At 40.9% G+C, this 19,178-nt stretch overlaps 1 protein-coding gene across 2 annotated transcripts in view; it reads right to left on the reverse strand.

Moving 5' to 3' along the window:
• Window positions 1-16,082, reverse strand: part of SMAD1 (SMAD family member 1) — a 70,954-nt gene extending 54,872 nt beyond the window's left edge. Inside the window, exon 1 of one of the 2 annotated variants that reach the window (XM_012783790.3) lies at window positions 15,759-16,082. The gene's annotated coding sequence lies outside the window, so the exon portion shown is untranslated. Of the gene's footprint in view, window positions 1-14,911; window positions 15,214-15,758 lie in introns of those variants that run through there. The other variant, XM_012783791.3, reaches the window with a different exon arrangement.
• Window positions 16,083-19,178: the final 3,096 nt, after the last annotated feature.

Genomic DNA, 19,178 nt, shown 5'->3' on the forward strand with positions numbered 1-19,178 from the left:
TCTTCAAGAGCAATTTGGTCCTGTTCCTTTTCCAATATATAAATCTGTTATTTGGATGAATAACTTATAAAAATCAAAGTTTATGTAACCACTGAAACAAACATTGAGGTCAGCCAGATTTCACTCTCCTCCACATGACAATCAATGACAGCCTGTTTTCAATCTGCCAAACACTGCGCTGGACTTACAGACGTTCGCTTGGCCACCTCAGAGGAGAAACTGCACAAACAGCAGCAGCCCTGTTCCAGAATGTAAGCACTCCCTCCACCTAAGAGCTAAAAGAAGCAAATGCAAAGTTTTGCACTGGTTTTAGAGAAATCATGCTTTAGATATAAGCAAGCATCACCTGTGGAATTACGCGAGACCAGTACCATAAATCTAGACCTTGTCTACCTCTGATGACTTGTTCAGTCCAGTCTTATCCACTAACTTCCCTACAGCAACTTATTTACCAATCAGAATGGAAAAACCCAACATAGTGCTCTTAGAAGCCTTCAGAATTTAAGTTTTCTTCCTTTACTTGCTGAACTACTAAGAAAGCTTATTCTCAATCTACTATTTAATTTAAAAAATTATTTAAGCCCTTACCACCAACGTAAAGATGCAGCAGAAAGAAAATGAGTGTGATACAGTTATTACCACCACCAAGTTTATAGTAACAAAGTATGTGTGGGAAGCATGAGAGAACCATATAATATGGTAGAATGTGATAAGAGTCACAGGACACGTTCAGGCTCTTTAAGGAGGAACAACAATCTGTGCCATTTTCTTTGCTACAGCTAAATCTTCCATGCATCCTGAGCTTTGTGCTACTTAGACCTTGCAATGGAAAATCAAATATTTCTCTATCAACCAGTCACATCAATGGGTATGAAAAATGGAATAGATAATCCAAAGCAGTCTTAATAATAATTACCTATTACTTCTAGAATGTATTATGACTTAACAAAGAAAGATTTTACTTATTTGTATTTTGCTTAGACCAATAATAAAGCTATTACATACCCTGAGAAAATAGTAAATTCTAGAGAAATGACTATTCAAGATTCAAAAATTGCTGTGGAAAACCTGTAAGGTTAACAGTTAACTATAACAGTGGATAACAGTTAACTATAATGGTTTTATTATAAGAACTTATTAAGACAAATGTTTTATCATATAAATCACTTTTATTTTCTTCTTGGAATTCAGAGTCTGCAAGAAACAGACTCTTACAGAACAAAAGAAATATCCCAGTTTGAAAACTCAATGAACTTTTATGACCATCACCACCAATTTCAAAGGGAGAAAGTGTCGTGTAGGTGGCTCTCTGGGAAACACTACGTAAAAATTCATCCACGGTCTCCACCAATTTCCAACACAAGTATAACTGTGCATCAGTGTACGCCGGGGACTGGTTCTAGGACCACCCCTCCCACCCCCCACCACATATACCAAAATCCGAATATGCTCAAGGCCCCTTGGGTGGCCCTGTGGAACTTGTATACATAAAAGTAGGCCCTCCATATACTCAGGTTTCACATCCCTTGAATACTGTATTTTCTATCTGGTTTGGGTTGAAAAAAATCTGAGTCTAAGTGGACCTGTGCAGTTCAGGCCCCTGTTGTTCAAGGGTCAACTGTATTCAGAAAGAATTAAAAATCATTCATATATCATTATCATCACTACCACAGTGAATCACCAAGCATGTTCTGACCACTTTAAACTCACTAAATAACTCTCTCAACCTTTACAAGAATCCTAGAAAATAATAACTATTAATATTAAATATTTTAGAGATATGAAACTGAGACACAAAAAGGTTAAGAAACTTGCCAAGGCAACCCCTCTAGCACCCTCCTTCTCCCAAGTAACTTCCTCCTTTGTCTCCTGCAGAAAGCAGGACTGCTGAGCGAGGATTTGCTTACAGTTTTGTTAATCCCTCCATCTCCTTCCCCTCCCTTCCCAACTTAGTCATGTTTTTTTTCTTGCTTTCCTTCTTAGTATCTTCCCACATTCCTAGACATGGAAAGACCAAGAGTTTTTATCAGGGTAGCAGTGATAAAAGTAAATTCATTTTAATCTAAAAAGCTTAGAATAAGGATAAGTTATAAGCTATAATTCAACAAGACATAAGCAAATTATCTATTACTTCACACTAACAGCCCATGTGTGTGTTCAAATCTTAATGATCCTTTCGTTGTGATGAATCTGTGGAACATTAAAGCTAAATTCCTTTTAACAAATTAATTGTCTTTACAATCCCACTGATTATTTTTAAGGTCCTTCCTTGAAAAGATAAACAACACAAATGACTGGCTCTTTTTTTCCCCTTGAGGTCATACTTTCCCAATCAAGCAAATGTAGAGATAAAGAAAATATAACTAAACTAAAATATAATATTCTTTCAAGTACTATATTTTAATATAGGTAAAACACCAAAATATTAATTTTGATGCCTAACACCCAGCTGTAATTCACAAGGCTAGTTATACATAATGGAAAAAACAGTACTCTGATCTCTGGAGGACGTGGGTTGAGGAGGTGAGGAGTAAGGGGGAAGATAAAGCAAACTGCAGACTGGTGTGGCAGCAGTAGCGGTCAGTGCCACCACCACTTCAGTTCTCCTGTCTGTCTCCTGAGCCCCCTGTTCAGCCTCTACTTCAAGGTTTCTCAACGTTAGCATCACAGGTTGTTTAGTGGCATTTCTGGCCTCTACCCCTAGTTGTGACAACCAAAAACTTTCCTAGACACCGCCAGCTGAACCAATGCTCTATTCCACCACACTTCTCCTCCCCCTTTCTCACTGTCAGCTAAGCACCTCAGGCCTCAACAGCTTCATTTAACTCCACTTCTAGACTCTAGGACTCAAGAACTTGCTGATTCCTTCACAAGGGGAAAAGGGAAAGATGTCAAACACACATAGCCCTTCTTGCTATCTCTTTTCCCCTCAAAGGAAAAAAAGGAGGAGCAAAACAGTCAATCCCCAGAACTTAACTGGTGTGGTGTCTGAGCACCTACAACAGGCATCACACAGTGCCAAGTGCTACTGAGTACAAAAGACACAGGTTCACATCCACGAGGAACTCATAACACACCGTATTATTAATTCCTGACACATTTTTTAAAACATCAAAATGAAAACTTCACCCAAGTACCTACTGTGTGTCAGTCCAACATTTCTTAATATTGTTGAAGTTTAACAATACTGATATTCTCCGTGGTACTTTTTAAAAAGCTTCCTATCTTAGTCTTCAATAGGATGGGCCCAGGCATTTTTGTGGTGCTTGTTCTCGTGATTCTGATGAGCAGACAAAATGAGAACCACTGTGCTAGGCACTGTGCTAACACAAAGATCATAAAGACACTGTCCATACCCGCAAGGAACTCAGTCTTAAGGGTTAATGAGGTAACTGTAATAAAAGGTATTACAACAGAGGCTGGACTAGACAAGCAGGTTTGTATTGTTCCTTAAAGTTACAAGATCCCCAGTGCAAGTCCTACATTTATGACCCTTATCCCAACTTTATCAATAAGAGATATACTATGAATATAAGTATAAATGTAAATAAAGACACTCAAAACCTTGCTGAGGGAATGAACTAAGATAGAAGTGGGCTGGAAGCAAAAGGCCTACTAACTGCATCAGACAAAATACCTTGATTTTAAAAGACTATCCCAAATGTAAGCGAAACATCTTCAAACTTATAATCTCCTCTTACCAATTAGATGCTTCTTCAAGGCAGAAAATGACTTACACATTTCTCTATTATTCCAAAAACAGACCCAGTGCTGGCTGCACAGTAGGAATGCCTACAACACTTGCTGAATTGGTTGATATCAGCTTAACAGAAAAACAGAACCCCACAGTGAGGATGCACCCTTTTCAGAGGAGGCTTTCCTAGAATACAGAACATTTCAGCCCACACGATGTGACAAAACTCTTCAGTGTTTAACTGCAAATAAATGCTATAAATATAGTGTTTGTGCCAACATTTAAATGATAATCAAGTTAATTTTGTTCGCAGAGAACAGAAAAACATTTAAAACCAATCAAATATTCCCTCAAGCTCGAATAAACTAAATAGAAGTCCTGAGTACACAAACAGAAACACATGGAAAATAAAGAGGTTGTTATTAATTATGCTGGACTGCAAAGCCAGCAATGGGCAGAAAGCAAAACAGGAAGCAGTAATAGATGAGATGGCAAGCTATACACCATCAGCTGTATCATTTCTACAGCAACGTTTACCGCATTATTATTCTCTTTTCCACAAAAAGCTGTTGTCTTTGATAAAATTAAGACCCATTTTCCAGGTATTCATCCTCCCTGTCCAACTTAGCTTTAAGTGTTCAAGTGACAGGTCTGATGGCCACAGACCACTTTGGAACATCACTCAGAAAGTGCTTATGGACTGGCAGGGATGCCAGCAGACCAAGCCGAGAGCCTGGAGGTGAGATTTAAAAGCCTTTTGCCCCCCACCTGTGAAATATTTGCAGATCATTTCAAAGAAAGGAGATGGTAAGGCAGGAGACAAATCCTGATTCCCTCTAGTGGCTAGGTAAGAATCCACTGAATGTTAAAACTGACTAACTCAATTAGGTAAGGATCCTACCAATAACCAACAAATGCATTCCCTTATGTGCAGCATATGAAAGGCTTTTTAAACCTTTAATATTGTAAAATAAATACCTGGTCTTTGATTCCATTTCCTGGCATACAATCCCCAAATCCTTGGAGACTCCAAAGTGATGTCTTTTTGTATGCTAATGATTGACAAGGGATGGCAGCCCCTAGATAGCGTCAGGATGGGGGCTGGTCACCCTGGGAAAGGCCAAGGCAAGATTAGAGGGTGGGGACTTTCAGCTCCACCCTCCCACCTCCGGGGAAGGGAGAGGAGAGGGCTCAAGGTAACATTGATCACAACAATTGCCCGTGGTTTGATCAATTATGCCTACGTAATAAAGGCTCCATAAAACCCCAAGAGGACAAGGTTCAGAGAGCTTCTGGACAGCTGAACACGTGGGCATTCCTGGAAGGTGGCGGACCCAGGGAGGGCATGGGAGCTCCCCGCTCCTTCCCCCATACCTCGCCCTGCGCATGTCTTCATCTGCATCTTTTGCAATATCCTTTATAATAATAAACCAGTAAGTTTCCCTCTGTTGTGTGAGCTATTCCAGCAAATTAATCGAACCCTAAGAGGCAGCTGTGGGAATCACAACTTGAAGCTGGTCACTGAGAAATTCTGGAGGCCCCAGCTTGTGAGTAGTGGTGGTGGGGGCAACCCTGGGGACTGAGGCCATCTCCAAGCAGATAGTACCAGAACTGAATTGAATTAGAGGACACATAGTGGTGTCTGCTGCTGGTATGTGGGGGAAAACCCCCATACATCTGGTCACAGAAGCCTTTTGTGTTGATTATTGTGGTGTGAGAGAAGAAAAACAGTTTAAGTTTTTCCGCCAATAGAAAACCCATGACCATTAACTATTATCCTTAAAAGAAAATCTAGAAAATTAAACGCTGATGCTCAACTTTTAAAAACTTTTTTATTATAAAGGGTTTTACTACTACATGGAGGAACTTTTCACATTTTAATACCTTATAAACTCATCCATCTCAGTAATCAAAACCATATTCCAGGACCATCACTGTTTCACTTTAATGAGTAAATGCCACTATAAAATCTAATACTGCAACTCAGGCAGGACAAAGAGAGGCCTATTTCAATGAGTTCTAGGAAGCATCTGTGTCTTTAAGGTTCATCAAGGAAGCCAGTTGTCTGAGAAACTGTGTATAACTGATAGCCCCTAAAGGGTTTGGACCACCTCACATTCTAATAAGGAAACTCCTAGTCCAAAAGCATGTCATGGAAGGAAGAAGGATACCTGCCTTTTACAACTCCAGCTTACAGATACCTTGTACCTCCTCCAACTCCAGATTCTCATAGGTGGCTGGAAAATTTTGGCTTCCTTTCCCTCAATAAGAAAAGCCCAGTTTTCCCAGTCTGATACTTCCTGGTCCACAAAGAATAACAAAATAAAATAAAAGGTATCATCCCTATTCTAGTCAAGAGTCTCATCCAGAACACAGCAGAACACTTTATGTATCTGTAAGGTAGAAAATGACTTACACATTTCTCTATTACTCCAAAAACAGAGCCAGTGCTGGCTGCACAGTAGGAATGCATGAAACACTTGCTGAATTGGTTAATATCAGCTTAACAATAGCAGCATTTGTTGGTTATTGGTAGGATCCTTACCTAACTGAGTTAGTCAGTTTTAACATTCAGTGGATTCTTACCTAGCCACTAGAGGGAATCAGAATTTGTCTTCTGCCTTACCATCTCCTTTCTTTGAAACACTTTATATTAGTAGTTTGTTTGTGAATTGCTTGTTCAAGTCCGTTACCAATTTTTCTATTTGGGTGGTGTTTCCTACTGATAGAGAGTTTTTTACAAACAATAATAACTTGTTGCAAATTTGTTACCTGTCTTTCAGATTGTGTTTCTGAGTATGTTTGGTCACATAAATGCTGTCATATCTATAAAGATTTTCCTTTATTGTTTCTGCCTTTGGAGCCACATTTAGAAGGGCTCTGTAGCTGGCTATTAATAACAACCTCCCCGGCCCCTGAAATGGCATAAATCAATCTCCTTCTCTCCTTCTAACACTATGACAAGAATTTATTCCAAAATCTTTCTGCACTAAGCATGTATTGCTTTAATGAAAAAGAAATTGTTTTAATAATAATAAATGCTATAAGATTAATAGATAAATTCAGAATACAGTACTTATTTTTTAAAGATCTGGGCAACTTGAATAACTTTAAATCATCAAAGAAATTCTTACCTTTATCTAGAATTGTTAGGGAAACACTTTATCTGCAAATTCCTACACTTGGTATTTCACTATTTCATTACCAGGATTCCCACTGCTTACCTCTTTTCAATTTATTTAGTGCATTAGGCTCCTTACAACCTGTCACCCCCTTATCTAGACTGGATTAGATATTGTCCTCATTAACAATCTGGACTCTAAAAAAAAAACTCATTGATTTTTTATAAATCGCTTACCTTTTCCAGACGCTCATTATGTGCCAATTCTTTTTTTTTTTTTTTTTTTTTTGAGACAGAGTCTCACTTTGTTGCCCAGGCTAGAGTGAGTGCCCTGGCATTAGCCTGGCTCACAGCAACCTCAATCTCCGGGGCTCAGCGATCCTACTGCCTCAGCCTCCCGAGTAGCTGGGACCACAGGCATGCGCCACCATGCCCGGCTAATTTTTTGTATATATATTTTTAGTTGGTCAATTAATTTATTTCTATTTTTGGTAGAGACGGGGTCTCGCTCAGGCTGGTTTCGAACTCCTGACCTTGAGCAATCCGCCCGCCTCGGCCTCCCAAAGTGCTAGGATTACAAGCGTGAGCCACCACGCCCGGCGTATGTGCCAATTCTTATGCTAAATCTTTTATGTATTCTATATTTCACTAAGATACATCTTTTGCTCCTATTTTAACACCTCTGAAACCAGGAAGTCTTACAATTAATGGGTATGTCTTATTTCACAGGTTTTTTTTTCCCTCAGTAGTACATGAAATAATGTCTTAGCACAATCTTAGATTAGATGAAAAATGGAAGTATAACTCATTTCATCTTTAAGCAATTGTGAGGCTGATACTATTATCTCTACTTCTCAGATGAGGGAGCTACAAAAGTTAATGGTAGCTTTCCCAAAGTTATAAAGCAAGTAAGTGTTAGGCTTGGACTTAAACCCAGGCAGTCTGATTCTAGAGCTTTTCTCTGAGCCTATTTGCTATGCCTAAACCTACCAGGCCACAAAGTGACACTAGAAAGTAACAACTACCCAGTGTACTATACAGCCTCATCACACTTCACCCTAGGCTTCCCACCAACTGTTTAGAATTTGAATTCTTCATAGATTCCCTGGCACACTACCTATAGTGTTTCTTCCAAAGCCATTCTCTGTCTATAGACTTCTTTCCCTCAATCTTTGAATACAAAAAGGTCTCATCTATTTTAAAAAATAAGTCACTTGAGGGAGTATAAGAATCTATTTCTCATTTCTTAATATGCTCAGTTTCTTCTGCAAAACCGTATTCACTTGATTTTCCCATTTTCTCCTTCACCCTGAACCATACATTTCCCTCTCCTAACCCACCTCTGGAATCTCTTCCTATGGCTTCCTTGTTTCACCACTCTTCTGACCCCACACCTTCCAGTTCTTCATCTCCTCCAACAGCCTCTCAAAACAGTCTACTTCAAATTGGCCTCTTCCTTCTACCAATTTCTAATTTGGGGATCCAATGAAAGAATCAAACTACCAGCTGTTTCTCTCTCCATGCTTCTCTCAGAATACTCTGTAGATGACTACCCAGAGTCTACACGTAAGACTCATAGATCCTCCCTAAACTTTAGTTATATACCTCCAACTTGCCTGTAGAATACTTCTACTTAGATATCCCACCTTAAACTCAACATGTCAATTCTAATTTATTATTTGCACAATCCTTATTCCTTCTACAACCAGTCTTCCCTATTCTTAAGTGATAGCATTATAAATTTTCCAGCCACCAACGTTGGAAACTTAAGGACAACCTCTGATCTCTCTCTTTTTCATTACTCTATAACCATATAATTACTAGTCTTCATGGTTTTCTGCCCACAAAAACCTTTCTCTTTCCATACAGATCTTTACCAGAGATTTATCATCACATAAATAAATCTATAGCTTTCTTACTAATCTCCTGGCACTGGGCTCTTCCCCTCTCATCCGAACTACATGTTCAAACACTTCCAGTGACTTCCTAATGCTTCCTCATTCTGGTACTGTAAAGTCCTCAAATTCCTAGACCAACTACCCTTTCTGAGCATCTCCACCCCACCAGATGGGGCTCCATCAGGAATACCCACTGAGGTCAGGCAGAGCAGCTCAACTCGCCTCTGAATATGTGCTGTTCAACATGACAGCCATGTATAGCTATTGAAATGTAAATTCATTAAAACAAAAAAATGCAGTTCCTCAGTTGCACTAGCCACATTATACGTGCTAGACAACCAATTGTTGCTAAAGCTATTGCTTTAGACAGCACAGATATAGAACATTTCCATCACTGCAGAAATTCTACTGGAGAGTGCTGCTCTAGAGATACTCAACACTATTGCTTATCTCCTAAGTCTTCTAGGCCACTATTCTGCCTAGAATGCCTCTCACCCTTCTACCTATGCAAACCCACATCCTTCCATAGCACAGTGGTCCTCACGTGAGCTGTCTGTACTTACTCCTATTTCACCATGTATTTTTTATGTGTCTTTCCACTTATTAGAACTAATAAATATTCATGAAATAAATGAAGCATATACTATTATAATACTGCACCAAAATTATCAAACAAGGGTATATTGAATATCCCTCCTCCATTAATGAGATACGTTTCCTTTCAATCTAAACAAAAGATCTTGCATTTAACCAACTGAATAATGACTTAATTTAATGCCTAATTATAATAGTTGAAAGGAAATTAGTTCCCCTTTCTCTTCTTGCAGTGTTTCAAATGGAAAGGAAAAAAAGGTATAAAGGTCTGAAATATTACTACTTTGCATAAGCATGCCACAAAGAAACCACAAAAAATAGACAAGGAGAAGAAAATAAATGAATAGTTTGACTAACTATACCTTAACACTCTCAGATTGTAGGGGAAAATATCCATAGTACAGCAGCCCTAAAATTAAGGGGAAACTATAAAGTATTTAAAAATTATGTATAAAAATATATTTTGAATCACTAGAAAGACTTCCCTACCTACTCCCCACTTCCCAAACAGAATATAGTGAATTTTCATTTACATCCTGAGCTCAAAAGCATATAGATACATAATTAACAACTGTATGTACATGCATTCTTTCTTTAAATTTAGACTTGTTCCAAAAAAAATTAGTTAAGAAACCAATCTACCACACTGCAGACCGGGGGTCCTTTTCTGAATGCTAGGAACAGAGAAGAGATTTGGGAGAATCACCAGGTCAGGAATTCCTCAAATCTCAGAGGAACTGATGCTTTATTTTCGAGAGAGAGTCTTCTCGAAAGCCTCATTTTAGCTAACAGAAATTACAAAGATGCTAACTGTTCAAATACTACAATTCCCAGTTACCTTCTTAAAACTCTGATGTAGTCACTGGAGTTGAACTGTTTATGAAAGTTTTGGATTTTTCTGTCTCAAAGACTGCTTCCCTTATGCAAATGAATTTTATAAACAGCCCACCTATTTCTGCTAGTCAGCCAGTAACAACTGTAAATGTTACTTTTTTCCATATAGGACTAGTGGCGCATCTCTAAAACTAATGTCATCTTGATAATGCATAGAAAAATGAATGTGTTAATTTAGATTTTAAGTAACTGCATTCATGTTACTTATCTTTGTCTTTTTTTTTTTTTTCCTTTTCTTTTTAAAGGAAGCTACAGCAGAGTGTTAAAAATACTTCAGGTATTTCTGCTGCAAATTAGATGACAGATCACCAGATTAGGCTGACTATCTGTACTACCAGACAACGGCAGAAAAGGAATATAGTAAGTCAAGAGATTTCAGCTTGCGGCAAAGAGAAGATGCTCCTGTTTGTTATCAAAGTATGTCTTGAAATTTTGGTACCAGAAAGTAAAACCACATAGTAAGTATCAGAACATTTCATCAACTTCAAAGTCATTTTATGACTTAACACCTATTTTCTCCACATTATCCTTTTTCTCCTCAGACTTGTCCAACTCTCTCCCAGATATTCCCTAGCTCCTTCCCTAAATACCCCAAACTTTAGCTTTTGGTTAGGAATGCGATTTGAGAGTCAAAAGAGATTTTATTTTGTATTTGTTGTATGTCAGAATTGCCTGATTTAATTTGAACTGTGTACAATCTTGGATCTCCCATTTTCTACTAAGGTCCTATTGATTAAATTAGACATAGGGCTTTTCCATCTCCAGAATGAAAACAAAAATCTACTTTAATCTGTAGAAAACAAACAAACACACATCTCTATATGGTTGTCAGACTTGATTCCTATTTAGCTCAAACAATGTTAGGTATAAAAAGTCATTATCATGCCAAATTCTTTCCTTTCCTGTCTAAATTACACTGGAGATTTTCAGACCAAAGCCTCAGGAACACAGTGAGCATGATAGGAAACAAACAAACAAATGGGTACTTCACACTAGGAGGGACTCAGGTCCTAGCTTTCCCTCTTCCAATCACTAGATGGGTGAATTTAGACAAGCTGGTTATCTTCTCTGCATCTCAGATTGCTCACCTTGATATGGACCAACTAGATTAGGAAATCTTTAAAACAACCTTTAACACTAAATATCTCTATTCTCTGTAAAGGCAATTACAAATCAATGTTTATGAAAGCACTCAGCAAGGCAGTCCCATGGATGCACTTCACCTGAAAGACCATACGATGTGGGTACTTAAGTGTACACATAAATTCACCAGGATATATAAGCATTTTTGGATAGAAGGTTGGAAACAAGGAGAAGATACAGGATCCATAGTTTCATTAGATTTAAATAACCCTGATCCCAAAAAGTTAAGAACTGAATCATAAAAGATATTATACAAAAGCAGACATTAGATGTTTTTTTTAAAAAAAAATCCCCAAGGAATTTGCAGTGAACTATTATCTCAAGGCTCAGTGGTTAGCAGCTCAGGCAAGACAGACTAATTTTGATTAGACAGATAAACTGAACTACTAGAACTTTCCTCATAAGTAGTATCAATTTGTGATTATACAAGAAAATGTAAGAGGCAAGTGGAAGGAATTATTCAGAAAAACAGCGATAAAACTAATTTGGCTTTGAAATGCATTACTTTTATGTCAGATATATTCTTCAAATTAAGTACTGCTTAGATAAGTATTAACATTATTTTTCCTTTCTTAAACACTTACAACAGAAGAAAATAGCCCAGAAAAACACAACAGAAGGCAAATTTGTCCAGAGGCCTAAAAAATTAAAAGCAAAGTCACGTCTATACTGGCGTAGTGGGGCACAGCAGAACAATGTTTCCATCTAGCATATTTGGGTATGCTAGATGAAAGACCAAAAGGTAGAGTTGAGAATGAGGTTCTAGAGTCAGACTGCCTTGGTCATATCCCAGCTAAGATTATAAACCATAATCACTCACTAGTTATGCAGCCTGAGGGAAGACACTGAATCACTCTCGCTTCAGTTTCTTTACCTGTAAAATGTGATTAACAACCGCATTTAGGAAAGTTTTGAGACTTCAATGAGATAGTAACATTATAAACAATGCCTGGCATACACATATCCAGTAAAAGTTCAGAAAAAAATCAGCTATGTTTATTTCTTCTACCTAATACTCTAAATCAAATTAGGATCCATGACACTAATGATGGCAAAATCCCTTTCATCTTGTAGCTTCAACTGTTACTTCCAAACTGTTTTTTAACAAGAACAGCTACTTAGTAGTAAAATTAATTGATATGTCTTTCTCTCTTTAACCCCACAAACTCATTAGTAGAGATAATAAGTGAGAAGAGAGGCAAAGGTCCTGGGGCAGCACTATGTACCAGAACCTCCTGCAATGATGGAACGATTCTATATACACACTGTCCAATATGGTAGCTGCTAACCATATACAGCTACTGAGCACTTGAAATGTGCCAACTGCAGAGAAATACATTTGTATTTTTACTTATTTAATGTTAATTTCAACTTAAATAGCTACCTGCGACTATGGCTGCCTTATTGGACACCACCAACCCTAGATGACCCATAAACTGAATAAGCATTGGTGAGAAATCTAAGCAAAAATAAGAATGTTCTTTTCCTGAAATGTTCATATGTTCAATTCAAATATCTTTATTTTTAGTGGAGGCCTGGTAACCATGACTAGTTAAAGAAATAACATGTCAGCTGATACACCAATACAATGCAAACTCAGTGCTAATAAAGGGATCAGAGATAAGAAGTATGTGGTCCTCTGATATTTTAGAAGGTCCCTAAGGCCAAGTTAAATTCAAGCTCACAAAAAGCATGATTCAGTACAAATCAGAAGTTATCAGCACCCTTCAAAGCATCTGTTTTTCCACTACCAAGTGAAAAGCTACTTATACAATCCAGAGTAAATATCTCTGCATTTATCTGAAATTTTTTCCAGAAATTCATAGTTCTGTAAGCTTTTCTTCCCTTTTTCAGAAACATTAGTGTCCTGCCCATACCAGCCTTTCCACTATAAACGAAATCCACGTACCACCCATATCCGAAGTATAACGCCAGACTCCTGCTTAGCTGCCCCTGTAATACGGTTTAATTATGATGACTGAACTAATAGGCTGACATCATAGACTTTTACAGGCTGACCCCATGTCATCCTGATGTATCATTTTGCACCAGTTCAGTGCTGTAAATCAATTTAAGATCTCAAGCAGGTTGAAAAGGCTGGTAATGATGCTTTCTCTGCTGTCTCTGGAGACTCTACATTATACACAACTTACATTATTTATAAAGCCTCAATGATGCCTCCATTAGCCCTGCAAGACTACACAAATGAGATCTTTTATACACACACAACTTGGCCTTGATTATGTAGGCTACTGCAGCTTAAACATGCTTGTCTAATTACACTCAAGTTACTTCTTTTCCCAATCTACTGAGTTATTAGATTTTATCTTTAACCCAGAATCACTAAAAATCAAAATTACAAACTAAAACTTAGTTTTTAACTAAAGTAATAAATGTTGTTGGGACAATGAGACTTACTTCCTCTTAATGCTTTCTGAATTTAGTAGAAATAAAATTACTCAAATTCCAAGAGGTGTAAGAGGTCAATATTTTTAATTGCCTAGAAACTGTCATTTCTCTAAAATGCAAAGATCATCAGCTCTTCAAGGGTATAAAATCAAAGGATACTGGCAAAAAGAAAAATGTATTTGGTTACATACCTATGATTGTAGGGGTCAAAACTAAATCAAGGACAAATCCCTACCCTCAGAAGAAACCTGATCCCGCCTGGATCTTCTAGAGGCCCTGGCATCACCCACCTTCAGAAAATCATCTCTCACGACCCTAGTTTCCTAAGAACTGCAGTATTACACGAACGGTACATCACCTGCACAGAAGTATCCAATAATTGCAAATGAGAAAGACAAACACTTTAACCGCTACATCACATTTAGGTCTGCCACCTACATCAGAATAACCCTGTTGCAAAAATATTTATGCCAATTGAAAATGCTAGGGTGGTGAACAATAGCTCTGTCCTGATTCTTTTTATTAATAAATAGTGATTCCAATACTGCTCACCTACCTTCAATACAATTTAAAGTGGTAATTATACACAAGATGAAAAATCAACATGGGCAGGGAACAGTTTTCCCATTGTGTTACTGAAGTGTGGGCATGTTATCCACGACAATTAGAAAAAGAGATGTTCTGAAATGAAGGAAGTCTGTCATTTTAGCCGCTGAGAGTTTAGGCAACAGGAAGACATAACAGTAACCATGCAACTTCTGTACCATTCCACGTACTTTGAAACTTCAACTACAATGGAAAGGAAGACAACAGGAGAGCAAAGAAAAAGGTCGGTTATGACAGCACTCACGAAAACGATGCTCGGGAGATGGCTCTGAGACGGGCCTCGGTTTTCAGAAGGAAAGCGCCTCACTGGTTGTATCTTGCACAGTGTATTAACAATCGCATGCGCCTCCAAATAAACAAAAGCGGCGCAGCTACCGTAGTTGTGAGATCTGGCAAGCGTCTGTCCCTCCTCCCTTCCTAAAGCGCATCGAGGAAACGCTCTCCCGTGAAACCTGCATGTATATTCAGCAGCTAGAAAAACAAGCCCACGTCTGTCTCTCCCACACCCGCCGCCCCCACCTTGCCACAGAAACAACCCCGAGAAACACTAACAAAGACAGGCAGCAGAGCAAAGGAACAGTTGTTCAACAGCGAACTCACGAACACACACGCAGTGAGGCAATCGAACCCGGTAAAGGGAAAGGAACGAGACGACACTCGGAGACGCAGGGGGTGTAGGCGGAAGAGGGGGAAAAAAAAAATTACGCGCCGCCGCCGCCAAACCTTTGAATAAATTAGAGGGAATTTCGGTGCGAACTTCCCTTGACCTCGACCCCAAGGAGGCTGGTAGGGGCAGAGAGGGGAGCCCGTGTGGGATGCGGAGGGGCGCAGGGCGCTGGGTGTCCCCCCCTGCCGGACCCGCTCCGCCAGGCGCCGGGCGCGTGAAGGGGCAGCCCCGGCGGCCGCCCTCCAACTCCCGCAGGGGTCGCCCGGGCCGGCGCGGGGACACAATGGGCTCGCGGGCCGCGCGGACGGGCCTCGGCCCGGTTGCCAAAAGGGAGAGAAAGCCGGGGAGCGGGCAGCGGGGGAGGGCGGCCGGTGAGGTCCCGCCGCGGGCAGGCCGGGGGCGAGGCTCGGGGCCGAGGCACGCCGCTTCCCCAGAGCAGACCCAACAAAGACGCGAGGGGAGCCCGGCCGGCAGCGCGCGAGGGGAGGACGCGGTGGCAGGTCCGCTCCTCTGAGCGGCCGGGAGGCGCCATCATGGGGGGGGGGGTCGCGGTCCGCCCCACGAGGGGAAGAGCCCCCTCCCGCCACAGCCCGCGCCGCGGCCCCGCACGACCGCGGCGCCCCGCGCCGGCCCTGGCGGAGGCAGCCGCGGCGCTGGGAAGCCCAGGACGCAGAGGGGAGGGCGGGGACGCGGCTGAAGGGGAAAGTTGGGTTCGGGTCTGTTTCGTTTTACCGGGTTGGCGGCGCGCCCGTCCGCGCGGGCGCACGAGTGGCCGGGCGAGCGGCGTCCCGCGGCCCCTGTCCGGCCGGCCGGGCGCTGCGCCGCGCTCTGCTCCCAGGGTCCCTCCCCGCGCCTCGCCCGGGCTTGAGCCGCTCGGCCTCTCCTTCCTCCGCCCGCCCGCCCGCTCGCTCGTTCGCTCGTTCTCTCGTTCGCTCGCTCGCTCCCGGAGCCTGGATTGATCTGGTCGCGCTGGCGTCTGGGAGTCGGAGCCGCCCAGCCTCCACTCCTCGGCTGCCAGTACCCGGCGCACTCGCCCGCCCGCCCGCTCGCTCGTTCGCTCACACGCGCACCCGCGCGCCGCCGCCGCCGCCGCCGCCGCGCCACCAGGGATCCTCTCCAAATTCCCGGCCCGGCCGGCGCGAGCGCGGCGCAGCCGGTGCCGCGGCCGGCGCGGGGGAGCGGTCCGAGCCACCGGCCCCCGCCCCCAGCCCCACGCCCCGTTTATTCCAAGGAGAGGAGGCAGCGCGGCGGCGTTCTCACTTCACTAACCCTGTCTCTTTAGTCCCGGTGGAGGGGACTGGGTGCATGCTCTTCAAGTTCAATGATCCGTGTGTTTATTTTCTGAAATGTTCATTAAAAGTTCATCCCACCGCGCCCACCGAATCGTCCGGTAAACATGGAGTGCATTTTTGGCAGTTAGTTTTCATTGCCCCTTGCTCACTCCCCCAGTGATTTGCAGGCCCCAGAAGTTGCTCGTGCCCAGAATTGGATAGCCTGGTGTCTATTGCTTGTGCTTATACCAAACCTTGAGTCAACAATGGATTTTGTGCCAAATGGGGAACCAATGATTTGAGTAGGTGACCTTGTTGTTCCAATTAATGGCATGTCACAAGGAGATATCTCTTTAGAACTCTAAATTTTTGGTTCAATTTCTACACTCTTTTAGATGACACCAACTCCCCCCAAACAAAAACAAACTTTTATCTACCCGATCTGCATAGATTTTGAAAATATCTTCTTAAAAGTGTCAGCTTTTCTCTTGGCTAACTTGCTGGAAGCTGGCATAAAATCTTGGGTAATTACCATAATGTTCAATTATGTTTAGAGAAGAATAATTATTCTGAGGAATGTATTTCACATGAACCAAAAAAACTGTTACCAGCAACATAAAGAAGATATCAAAAATCAATGTGAATTAATGGTATTTTCTAATTGTTTGTGTACCTTTACATGTCTGGCATTCCATTTTAAATTCTTATTTATTAATTATTATATCTGCATTCCATGTTTAATCATTCAAAGCAAAGGCAACAAATCCCATAAAACTCATAAAATGCCATTTATAAATTATGTATCAGAATATTCTGCTAATTAAATTCCTTTCTTAAACTATTTGAGCAGTTTATTGGTCAATTCTTGGACCTCATCTAATTTTCCCTAAAAGCAACATTTGGCACAATTGATCATTCTCTGTTCCTTGGAACAACTGCTGAAGTGAGCCTTGTTAAATGCCTCTCAGATCAGGCCACTCCCCTGTGTTAACCCTCACTTGATAAATAGAATGAGATATAGGCACACATATATTTATATATACAAGAGAACATTATTCAGTCATAAAAAGGTACTGATACATGCTACAGGTATCTGCTACTGGTACATGCTACAAGGTACTGGTACATGCTACAAGGATGAACTTTCAAAACATTATGCTGAGTGAAAGGAGGTAGACACAAAAGACAACGTATTGTATTCTTCCATTTATATGAAATGTCCAGAGTAGGCAAATGTATGGAGACAGAAAGTAGGCTGGTGTTTGCCTAGGATTGGGGGAATGAGAAACCTGGAGGGTGATAGCTAAAGGTTATGGGCTGATGAAATTGTTCTGAAATTAGTTTCTGGTGATGGTTGATACAACTTTGTGGATATACTAAAAGCTATTGAATTATATACTATAAATGGATTAATTGTATAATATGTGAATTTTATATCAATAAAGCTGTTTTTTAAAAAACATGATAACTAAATGCAACGTATGATAGTTGATTGGATCCTGAGTGGGGGTGGGAGGGCATTATAAAATGGCATTATAAAGCTGTTAAAATTTTTTAGCCTTTCTTAATGCAGTCCTAGTAGCTCAGTGATGATTCTTAATATTATGTATGCTATAAAATTCGATTCTGCCCCTTGTACAAGTTATTTCTTTGAATGGTAATAAAAATTTGGATACTCTTTTTTATTTTTTTAAAGGACACTATTGGGATACTGGGACTGTAGTAAAAACCTAAATGTGGACTGTATATTAATATCATTGTATTAAAATTTAAAAAACATCTTTACTTGGCTGCCCATTTTACTTAGAATAAAACTTCTCACAAAGTAAACAAGACCTTATATAATCTTCCCTCCCTTCCCCCTCCTCTATCACTCTGGCCTGGTCTGCTCTTCCTCTTGCTCAAGCCTCCTCTCTCTTCTGGAACAATCTGCGCACACTTCCACCTCAGTACCACTTTGCTAGCTGTTCCCTCCCTCTCACAGTTCATTTTTGTGTTGCTGTAACAGAATACCACAGACTGGGTAATTTATAAACAATAGAAGTTAATTTGCTTCAGGGTTCTGGAAGCCGGGAAAGTGCAAGGTCAAGGGGCTGCATCTGGTGAGGGCCTTCTTGCTTCTTCATAACCTGGTGGAAGGCATCCCGTAGCAAGAGAGAGAGCACGTGAGGGAGACAGTAGAAGGGGGCTGAACTCATCCCTTTATCAGGAACCCACTCCTGAGATAACAAGCCCACTCCCATCATGGCATTAATCCATTCATTAGAGCAGAGCTCTGTTAAAAGAAAAACTTTAGACAAATGAAATTCAACAGAGTCATTGAGCAAAGAACAATTCACGAATCGGGCAACACCTAGAACCAGGATAGGAGTAGGTTACAGTCCGTTCGTACATCCAGTTAAATTACAGTTCGCTGCATATGGAGAAACCTTCAGGCCGAACTTAAAATATGTAAGAAGTCAGCTTGAGGCTAAGCTTAATTTAACAGCCCTCATGACCTAATTACCTCTTAAGGTCCCACCTAGTCACACGGTTGCATTGGACATTAAGTTTCCAACAAATGAACTTGGGGGACTCATTCAACCCATAGCATCCCCTGGAAAGCCCTCCCATGGATGTCCACACAGCTCACTCCTTACCTCCCTCTTCACGCCACTCAATGCGCCCTACCCTGGCCACCATCTAAAATTTCACCTACCCCTCTTCAATCCCTCACACATCCATTTTATATCTTCTTTCCCTGTTTGGCCATGGATGTTTCGCTTATCACTATCTAACTACTTATTTAGCCGAAAGAGCAAGAATTTTGGTCTATAGTGTTCATTCCTATGGTTTCAGTGCCCAAGCAGTGCCTGGTTCCTAATAGGTACTCATTGAACAT

The sequence above is a fragment of the Microcebus murinus genome, chromosome 15, assembly GCF_040939455.1.
Source record: "Microcebus murinus isolate Inina chromosome 15, M.murinus_Inina_mat1.0, whole genome shotgun sequence".
Taxonomy (NCBI): Eukaryota; Metazoa; Chordata; class Mammalia; order Primates; family Cheirogaleidae; genus Microcebus; species Microcebus murinus.